This window comes from Hippopotamus amphibius, chromosome 15 (assembly GCF_030028045.1).
Source record: "Hippopotamus amphibius kiboko isolate mHipAmp2 chromosome 15, mHipAmp2.hap2, whole genome shotgun sequence".
NCBI classification, from domain to species: Eukaryota; Metazoa; Chordata; class Mammalia; order Artiodactyla; family Hippopotamidae; genus Hippopotamus; species Hippopotamus amphibius.
In genome coordinates, this window is record NC_080200.1 from 19790659 (window position 1) to 19801870 (window position 11212).

The 11212-nt window shown below is 36.6% G+C and overlaps 1 pseudogene; it reads right to left on the minus strand.

Moving 5' to 3' along the window:
• Nucleotides 1–9943: 9943 nt before the first annotated feature.
• On the minus strand, nucleotides 9944–10835 carry LOC130836317 (olfactory receptor 7A10-like; annotated as a pseudogene).
• Nucleotides 10836–11212: the final 377 nt, after the last annotated feature.

Consider the following 11212-nt stretch of genomic DNA (forward strand, 5'->3'; position numbering starts at 1 on the left):
AAAGGAAGAAGCTACAACCAAGAATACTATACCCAGCAAGGATCTTATTCAGATTCAACGGAGAAATCAAAAGCTTTACAGACAAGCAACAACCAAGAGAATTGAGCACCACCAAACCAGCCCTACAACAAAAGCTAAAGGAACTTCTCTAAGTGGGAATCATAGGATTAGAAAAGGATCTGCAAAAACAAAGACAAAACAATTAAGAAAATGGTAATTGTAGCAACACTCATATCAGATAAAATAGACGTTAAATTAAAAAATATTACAAGAGACAAGGAAGGACACTACATAAAGATCAAGGGATCAATCCAAGAAGAAGAGTTAATGATTATAAATATATATGCACCCAATATAGGAGCACCTCAATACATAAGGCAAATGCTAACAACTATGAAAGAGGGAATTGACAGTAACACAATAATAGTGGGGGACATTAACACCTCACTTACACCAAAGGACAGATCACCCACACAGAATATTAATAAGGAAACACCAGCTTTAAATGACACAATAAGTCATCTTGATTTAATAGATATCTATAGGACATTACATCCAAAAACAGCAGATTACACGTTTTTCTCGTGCACATGGAACATTCCCCAGGATAGATCACATTTTGGGTCATAAATCAAGCCTTGGTAAATTCAAGAAAATTGACATCATATCAAGCATCTTTTCTGACTACAACCCTATGAGATTAGAAATCAATTACAGCAAAAAAAAAAAAAACTGTACTATGACATACATCAAAGCAAGATCCTTTTTGACGCACCTCCTACAATAATGGAAATAAAATCAAGAATCAACAAATGGGACCTCATGAAACTTAAAAGCTTTTGCACAGCAAAAGAAACCGTAAACAAGACTAGAAGGCAACCTTCAGAATGGGAAAAAATAGTTGCCTATGAAACAATGGACAAAGGATTAACCTCCAAAATATACAAGCAGCTCATGCAGCTTCATACCAAAAAAGCAAATAACCCAATCCACAAATGGGCAGAAGACCTAAACAGACATTTCTCCAAAGAGGACATACAGATGGCCAACAAACACATGAAAAGATACTCAACATCACTCATCATCAGAGAAATGCAAGTCAAAGCCACAATGAGGTATCACCTCACACCGATCAGAATGGCCATCATCACAAAGTCTGGAAACAACAAATGTTGGAGAGGGTGTGGAGAAAAGGGAACTCTCCTGCACTGTTGGTGGGAATGTAAGTTGGTACAGCCACTATGGAAAACAGTTTGGAGGTTCCTTAAAAAACTACAAATAGAACTACCATATGATCCAGTAATCCCACTCCTGGGCATATACCCAAAGAAAAGCATAATCCCAAAAGAAACTTGTACCATCATGTTTATTGCAGCACTATTTACAATAGCCAGGACATGGAAGCAACCGAAATGCCCATCAACAAATGAATGGATACAGAAGATGTGGCATATATATACAATGGAATATTACTCATCTATAAAAAGGGATGAGATGGAGCTATGTGTCATGATGTGGATAGACCTAGAGTCTGTCATACAGAGTGAAGTAAGTCAGAAAGAGAAAGACAAATATTGTATGCTAACTCATATATATGAAATCTAAAAATGGTACTGATGAACTCAGTGACAAGAACAAGGACGCAGATGCAGAAAATGGACTGGAGAACTTGAGGTTTGGGAGGGGGCGGGGGGTGAAGGGGAAGCTAAGACGAAGAGAGAGAGTAGCACAGACATATATACACTACCAACTGTAAAATAGCTAGCCAGTGGGAAGTTGTTGTATAACAAAGGGAGTCCAACTCGAGGATGGAAGATGCCTTAGAGGACTGGGACGGGGAGGGTGGGGGGGACTCGAGGGAGGGTGGGGGGAGGGTCGAGAAAGGGATGGAATATGGGGATATATGTATAAAAACAGATGATTGAACTTGGTGTACCCCCCAAAAAATTATAAATGAATAAATTAAAAAAAACTGTAAAAAACACAAACATATGGAGGCTAAACAATATGCTACTAAATAACCAAGAGATCACTGAAGAAATCAAAGAGGAAATCAAAAAATACCTAGAGACAAATGACAATGAAAACACAATGATCCAAAATCTATGGGATGCAGCAAAAGCAGCTCTAAGAGAGTTTATAGCAATACAATCCTACATCAAGAAACAAGAAAAATCCCAAGTAAACAATCTAACCTAACATCTAAAGAAACTAGATGAAAAAGAGCAAACAAAACCGTTAGTAGACAGAGAGAAATCAAGATCGAGCAGAAATAAATGAAATAGAAAAGAAGAAAATGACAGCAAAAATCAATAAAACTAGAAGCTAGTTTTTTGACAAGATAAATAAAATTGATAAACCTCCAGTAACACTCATCAAGAAAAAGAGGGAGAGGATTCAAATCAATAAAATTAGAACTGAAACAGGAAAAGTTACAACAGACACCGCAGAAGTGAAAAGCACCATAAGAGACTACTACAAGCAACTATATGCCAATGGAATGGACAACATGAAAGAAATGGACAGATTCTTAGAAAGGTATAACCTTCCAAGACTGAATTGGGAAGAAATAGAAAATATGAACAGATCAATCACAGGTAATGATATTGAAACTGTGATTAAAAATCTCCCAAGAAACAAAAGTCCAGGACCAGATGGATTCACAGGTGAATTTTATCAAACATTAAGAGAAAAGCTAACACCCATCCTTCTCAAGCTCTTCCAAAAAAATGCAGAGGAAGGAACACACCCAAACTCATTTTATGAGGCCACCATATCAAAACCAGACAAAGATACTACAAACAAAGAAAATTACAAATGAATATCACTGATGAATTTAGATGCAAAAATCCTCAACAAACTAGTAGCCAACAGAATCCAACAACACATTCAAAGGATCATATAGCATGATCAAGTGGGGTTTATCCCTGGAATGCAAGGATTATTCAATATACACAAATCAATCAATGTGATACACCATTTTAATAAAGTGAAGGATAAAAAAACACATGATCATCTCAATAGATGCAGAAAAAGCTTTTGACAAAATTCAACACCCATTTATGATAAAACTCTCCAGAATGTGGGCATAGAGGGAAACTACCTCAACATAATAAAAGCCATATATGACAAACCCACAGCAAACATCATTCTCAATGCTGAAAAACTGAAAGCACTCCCTCTAAGATCAGGAACAAGACAAGGATGTCCACTCTCATCCCTACTATTCAACATAGTTTTGGTTGTCCTTGCCACAGCAATCAGAAAAGAAAAAGAAATAAAAGGAATCCAAATTGGAAAAGAAGTAAAACTGTCACTGTTTGCAGATGGCATGATACTATACATAGAAAATCCTAAAGAGGCCACCAGAAAACTACTTGAGCTAATCAATGAATTTGGTAAAGTTTCAGGATACAAAATTAACACACAGAAATCTCTTGCATTTCTATACACTAACAATGAAAGATCAGAAAGAGAAATTAAGGAAGCAATCCCATTCACCACTGCAAAAACAAAAAAAAAGAATGAAATACCTATAAATAAACCTGTCTGAGGAGGCAAAAGACCTGTATGCAGAAAATTATATGACACTTATGAAAGAATTCCAAGACAATATAAATAGATGGAGGGAGAGTCAACATTGTGAAAATGACTAGTCTAACCCAAAGCAATTTACAGATTGAAAGCAATCCCTATCAAATTACCAATGGCATATTTCACAGAATTATAACAAGAAATTTTACAATTTTTATGGAAATGCAAAAGACCATGAATAGCCAAAGCAACCTTGAGATGGAAAGATGGAGCTAATGGAATTAGGCTTCCTGAATTCTAATTATACCATAAGGCTACAGTGATCAAGACAGTATGGTACTGGCACTAAAATAGAAATATAGATCAATGGAACATAACAGAGAGCCCAGAGATAAACCCACACACATATGGGCATCTTATCTTTGATAAAAAAAGGCATGAATATACAATGGAAAAAAGACAGTCTCTTCTATAAGTGGTGCTGGGAAAATTGGACAGCTACATGTCAAAGAATGAAATTAGAACACTTCCTAACACCATACACAAAAATAAACTCAAAATGAATTAAAGACCTAAATGGAAGGCCAGACACTATAAAACTCCCAGAGGAAAACATAGGCAGAACACTCTACGACATCCATCAAAGCAAGATCCTTTTTGACCCACCTCCTAGAATCACGGAAATAAAATCAAGAATAAACAAATGGGACCTTATGAAACTTAAAAGCTTTTGCACAGTGAAAGAAACCATAAACAAGACAAGAAGACAACCCTCAGAATGGGAAAAAAATATTTGCCAACGAAGCAACAGACAAAGGATTACTCTCCAAAATATACAAGCAGCTCATGCAGCTTAATACCAAAAAAGCAAATAACCCAATCCACAAATGGGTGGAAGACCTAAATAGACATTTCTCCAAAGAAAACACGCAGATGGCCAACAAACACATGAAAAATTGCTCAACATCATGAATGATTAGAGAAATGCAAGTCAAAGCCACGATGAGGTATCACCTCACATCGGTCAGAAATGGCAATCCTCCAAAAAATCTAGAAACAATAAATGTTGGAGAGGGTGTGGAGAGGAGGGAACCCTCTTGCACTGTTGGTGGGAATGTAAGTTGGTACAATCACTATGGAAAACAGTATGGAGATTCCTTAAAAAACCAAAATGGAACTACTATATGACCCAGCAATTCCACAACTAGGCATATACCCAGAGAAAGCCATAATCCAAGAAGAAACATGGACAATAATGTTCATTGCAGCACTATTTACAATAGCCAGGACATGGAAACAACCTAAATGCCCATCTACAGATGAATGGATAAAGAAAATGTGGTGCATATACACAATGGAATATTACTCAGCCCTAAAAAAGAATGGAATTGAGTTATTTGTAGTGAGCTGCATAGACCTAGAGTCTGTCATACTGAACAAAGTAAGCCAGAAAGAGAAAAACAAATACTGTATGCTAACTCACATATATAGCATCTAAAAAAATGGTACTAATGAACCCTTTGACAGGGCCAGAGTAAAGATGCAGATGTAGAGAACGGTCTTAAGTACACGGGGGTGGGGGGCAAAGGGAATCTTGGACGACCTGAGAGAGAGTAGCATTGACATATATACACTACCAAATGTAAAATAGCTAGCTAGTGTTAATTGCTGTATAACATAGGGAGATAAACTCGATGATGGGTGATGACTTAGAGGGCAAGAATATGGAGGGTGAGAGGGATTCGCGGGAGGAAGGGGATATGGGTATATATGTACAAATACAGCTGATTCAGTTTGGTGTACCTCAAAAACTGGCACAAGTGTGTAAAACAATTATATTCCCATAAAGAGCTTTAAAAAATGTTTGTAAGTTGTGAGATATATTTAGATATTGTGAAGCCACATAACCTACTTTAACATATTATAGGGATTATCAGATTTTATTTTAGACAAGTTCCTTCTGTGAGGCAATACTGGCATAACTCTATCCTCCATTTCAAAAGTAAGGTTCAGAGGTATTTAATGTTCTGCTAAAAAATTACAAACCAGTTTTGGGGTGGATTCTTGATTGGCATTCTATCAGGATGCTTCCAGTTCTCACACTGTGGATAGTGGTTCCCAACCAGAGATGGTTTTGCTCCTGGGGATATTTGGCAATGTCAGAAAGGATGCTGCTAAACACCCACCATGTACAGGACAGCACTCAACACAAGTAATTGTCCTGTCTGAAATGCTAACAACCAGAAGGTGATAAACCCACTTTAGACCAGCACTGCTCCAAGTTTATTGTGCATACAAGTCACTGGGGATTCTAATTCAAGTACAAATTCTGATAGAGCAGAACTCTAGTGGCCTAAAGACTCTGGATTTCTAACAGCTCCTGGGAGGCATGAAGCTGCAGGTCCTGATCTGTGGGTCACAAACTGAGTAATAAGGCTCTGGTCCAGTGTTAGAGTCAGTTATAGGTAAGTTTAGGTGTCCTGTACTAAAAAAAAATTTTTGTATATAATTTTGAAAGAAAAATGTTTCACTCCCTGATGAGGCTGTAATAAAATCTGTGTTTGATTCTTCATATAAGGTCTCTTGAATTATGTCTTATATATCAGGAAGTACTTTGTAGCAGGCAGAATAAATGCCTCAAAAAGACGTCTACAGCCTAATACTAAAACCTTGTGAATGTACTTACATAAAGGGGAATAAATCTAGCAGATAAAATACATTTGCTAATCATTGACTTTAAGATGAGGAGGTTAGCTTGGATTACCCAGGTTGGTATAAAGGAATCACAATGGTCTTCTGATTGTGAAGGAGAGAGGAAGAAGAATTGGAGTCAGAAAGAGATCTGAAGATGCTGTACTGCTGGTTCTGAACATGAGGAAGGACCAGGAGACAAGGAATGCAGGTGGCCCCTAGATAGCAATCTAGGAAGGCAATTCATTTTTCTCTGCAGTGTCCAGATGGATCTCAGCTTTCCCAGGCATTCAGCCCAATGAAATGAGTTTTGACTTCTGATTTCTAGAACTTTAATTTGTCACTATTTTATGATTTTTGACAGCAGAAATAAGAATGTAATGCACACATTTATCCAATAAAATATGTTTACAGGAACTGCATTTAAGCATCTTAATTGTCATTTAGTTTCCCTTGGATAAAGGTATTTTACATTGAAACCCAATTTAATAAAGAAGAAAATTTGAGTCAGTTCAGATATATTTGCCTCATTACCTAGTGTGTTGAATTCAACATGTCATAAACGTAAATGTGGTTCTGATTTTGAGGCATTAAGGTGAGAAAATTAATTCATATTAAAAGTAAGTTCTCACATTCTACTTTAAATCTATTTGCCTAAAATTCTACATTCCTTGAATTCCATCCCAATTAAAACAGCATTATTTTCATTCCTTTACGTTTCAACTTTCAGTAAAGGTTTCTTTCAACATGAGATTATAAATGAATGTGTGTGCATGTACATGCACGTGTGCGAGTGTGAAACCACACTCCTTTGGATGGGACATGAAATCAGTGAAACCTCAGATTGAGACTTTAACCCATGGGCTGTGATTCAAACACACTGTCTTTTAATTAAAACCATTCAGGACTTATTGAAGCTCAGGTTTGTTTGGCTGGATGCAAAATGAATTCAGTGTGATAGCCAAATAGTGAGTTTATTAGCATTGGATGCTCGTGAGAGATACAGGTGGGCAGGCAAGGGAGCACAGTCTTGAGAGCAAAGAAGAAAACATTTTTATAATCAAAGAAAAAGTGGTGAGGAGAGAAGATCACCTTCTTCCTCATTCTTGGGTAGATGTCAAGGCTTACATCATTTGTTCCTTCTTTGATCCTATATGGTCTAACCAGGACTGTCAAGGTGCTATTGAAATCATATGTATATTTGCAAAAGGGTAGTGACATATACTCAAATATGGTAATTCATCTCAGGTTTCAGTATAGTGTCCCCTTTCACCTAGCTCCTTTCTCCTTTCACCTATACCCCTGTCTTGGTTACATGCAGAAATGCTACTCATCCAGGACCATTATCTCTCTGACTTCATGTAACAAGATGTGGACTCATTCTTGCTGTCTTGTACTTTAACTACATATGAAGATTGTTTCTTGGTTAGTGATTCTTTTCTTGAGTGCTCATTAGCTCACAAAAAACTCCTTTAAAATTCCCTCTCCATCTTTATTCCCCTATTGGTATTTCTAAACTAACTATTTAATTATCCTACTCTATCCCTGGCGGATGTGCTTATTTGAGAGGAAAAAGGTATAAATAATGCACACATGTTCATGCCTCATGACTTTGAATGTGTTTTCTTGACTACATAACTATGTTTACAGCTTTTATGTTTTCTAACAATATCCATCAGAAGTTATGTTTATTTCTTCACATTACCTTTAGAAATAGACAAAAGGGGGCTAGGGCATTAAATTTCTAGTAAGTACATAACAAAGCAGTAAATTTATCTTATACCTTACCAAGTTGTATATAAATGGAACCAGGCGGTACGTACTCTTAACTGTCAAATGATTTTTAAATTATTCAACTTCTACATTTTAAATGAGTACAGTTTACTGTATGTAGTTATGCTTTAATAAATATATTGGAATTTAAAAATTGTAATGTGCATGTCAGGGTAGGATCTGGAGCAAAGCTAGCTGAGTCACACCTAACAGGAGTGGGAGATATCTCTTCTAACAGGGAAAAGCAAAGTTTCATATGTGTATAGTAAGATAGTGGAATTAAGATAAGGTAATGCATATTTAATAAATTAATTTCCCCTTGCAAATTTGAAGATTAGCCTACATATATAAAATTAGTACAATGACAAATTGGTTCAAGACAGAAGAGCAGTACAACCACACAACATCATGGATGAGCCTTTGAAACATAAGGTAAATGTTCATGTCTGACTATAGACTCATGAGAAGCCCTGCAGAGATCAGAACAACTCCCCCTGGATGATCCCATTTGAAAATAAAGATAGTATATTAAACAATTTTATTTTAGGAAAGTTTATATGCAGCAATAACTAATTGATGAACTCATCAGATTGGACAGAACTGAGGACAATCATGAGAAACCTAGTCCACATATTCCAGGCATGTGTTCTGATATTTGAAGATAATATTCATGATCAATCTGTTATTCAAGATTATTTCATATAACTCTATGAAAAAGTGACTCCTGTGAGGTCCCTTTGAGGCCACATGGGGAGGTTGGAAGGACATGGATGTTGTCACAACACCTGTGACCCCGCATCACATACCTGAACAGGAATCAGAGCTTTCTAGTGAGTCATCCTTTGATGATGAGGATGAGACTTAATGGGTGTTATTGGTACTGCTCATTCTTTGCCTCTATAGTGGTCTGACAAAACTATGAATAGATGGAGATATTTCATTAAGAGGGATGCAAATAAATAATAGTTTCTGAAAGCACTGGAAATTTTTAATCAGAAATCAGAAAATAATTTAAAAAAAAAAAAAAAAAAAACGTGCTACCAGTCCTTCAAAGAATACAACTTACAAATGGACACTGATGGTCCATATCTCAATGAGCAGATGAACAGCCTGGAAAAGACATATTTTGCATAGTGATAAATGTATGATTTCATCTTACTTAAGGCAAATTCTAAGGCCATATTGTATCCATCCATTTCTTCATATTTGTTTTTCAGTGCAGATTTCACTTGGAGACATATGTTTTATTATTAGCATTTGCCAGTAACTATGGTAGACACAGTGGACACAAGTTGTACAGCACAACAATATCCTAGCGAGTAGAAAAACGCCCCATGATCAGTGTTAACAATCAGTATGTAAAAGTTTAGATTATCAGTAATAGCAATTAAGTTAGTGATATGTAAAGGAATTTATGTTCACAAAAATGAAAACCTGCTCTCAGATTTTCCTCTGTTTTAAACTTATTAACAGCTGTGGTTTCCAAGAGGAAGTTTCCCTTCCCACCCTCATAGGAGTAGTACAACTATTGATTCTACTTTTAGTCAAACAAAATAAAAAATACTCAGTGTGACATATTTCATTTGAGGAAAACTTATCCTTAAGAGATCCATGCAGTCCCTTGAGATAAATATGAATTTCCAAATTCTTCATAATCTAAGATTGGGATTACATTTGGGAGAGTAGGAAAATTAAAAAGGGAAAAATCTTAGTTACCAGAGATAACACAAAATGTAAAAAATGAGTTACATAAATTGTATAAAGGCAAAATCAAAATCAAAAGTACAAGAAAAATAGAAGCATATTCTACTTCCACAATTAGATCAAAGGCTGCCAATATTTGGCTCATGCTCTGAGCTCTTCTATCACAGTCACTCCTTAAGGCCTTAGGACAATAGGACCTTTTATAGTTAATTTCAGCATTTCGGTATTTTCAGACCCCTCCTTAGTCTTTATTTCTCAAACTATAAATGAAGGGGTTCAACATGGGTGTGACCACAGTGTACATCACTGAGGCTGTTGCATTTGAGTATGAGCTGCAGGTTGCAGCAGAGTTAAGGTACATTCCTAAGCCTGTACAATAAAATAAGGAGACAACTGAGAGGTGAGATGCACAGGTGGAAAATGCTTTATATTTCCCCTGAGATGTTTAGATTCCATGTATGGAGGAAACTATCTTAGAGTAAGAATAAATGATACATATAAGGGAACCACAAGCCAGCAACACAGTTACACAATACATCACCACGTTATTGAGAAAGGTGACAGAACAGGTAAGTTGGATCATCTGTTTGAGTTCACAGAAAATGTGAGGTATTTCTAAGACTTTTCAGAAGGACAGTTGCAACACCATTAAGCTTTCTAACACAGAATGCAAGGCACTAAAGATCCAGGGCACCAGAACCAGCAGTCCACAGAGCTGAACCCACAAACCCATCATGGGTTCATGATGACCATGTAGTGCATGTATTCATGATGACCATGTAGTGCAAGGGGTGACAAATGGCCACAAACCGGTCATAGGCCATCACAGTCAGGAGGAAGATGTCCAATCCTATAAAGAGTGAAAAAAAATGCATCTGGCTGATGCAGCCTTCATAGGTTATGACTTTGTTCTGTATGTGGATATTCTGCAGCATTTTTGGAATGGTGGTGGAGGTGAAACAGATGTCTACAAAGGAAAGGTTGGAGAGGAAGAAGTATATGGGGGTGTGGAGGTTGGAGTCGGAGATGGTGGCCAGGATAATAAGAAGGTTTCCCAACACAGTAATCAGGTACATGGAAAAGAAAAGCTTAAATATGAGGTGCTGCAGTTCAGCTGCCTCTGACAATTCCATAAGAAGAAATTTGGAAACTCCTGTTAAGTTCCTTGCTGCCAGGTGGTGGATGTGATGCCCAGGAAAGGGGAAAATAACATGACTGGCATTATTCACATTTTTGAAATTGGACCATATATATTCTTCCATGAAGAAATTAATTTCAGTATTTTGTTCCTGGATTTGAATCCCTTTAGAGAATTCCTGGTGCCATCTCTAATTTGCAGGTTTTTCCTTAAGATGTCATATATTCACAGTTTTAATGAGAAATTCTTTCATGCATTTGAGACATATAAATTGAGTTGTGACAAAGCCAAGGTACCATCCATGCAGGAAAAGTGGACTTCTGAAAAAACACAAATTTCAAAATCCAGTTATGGAGAATAGAAGCAAATGAA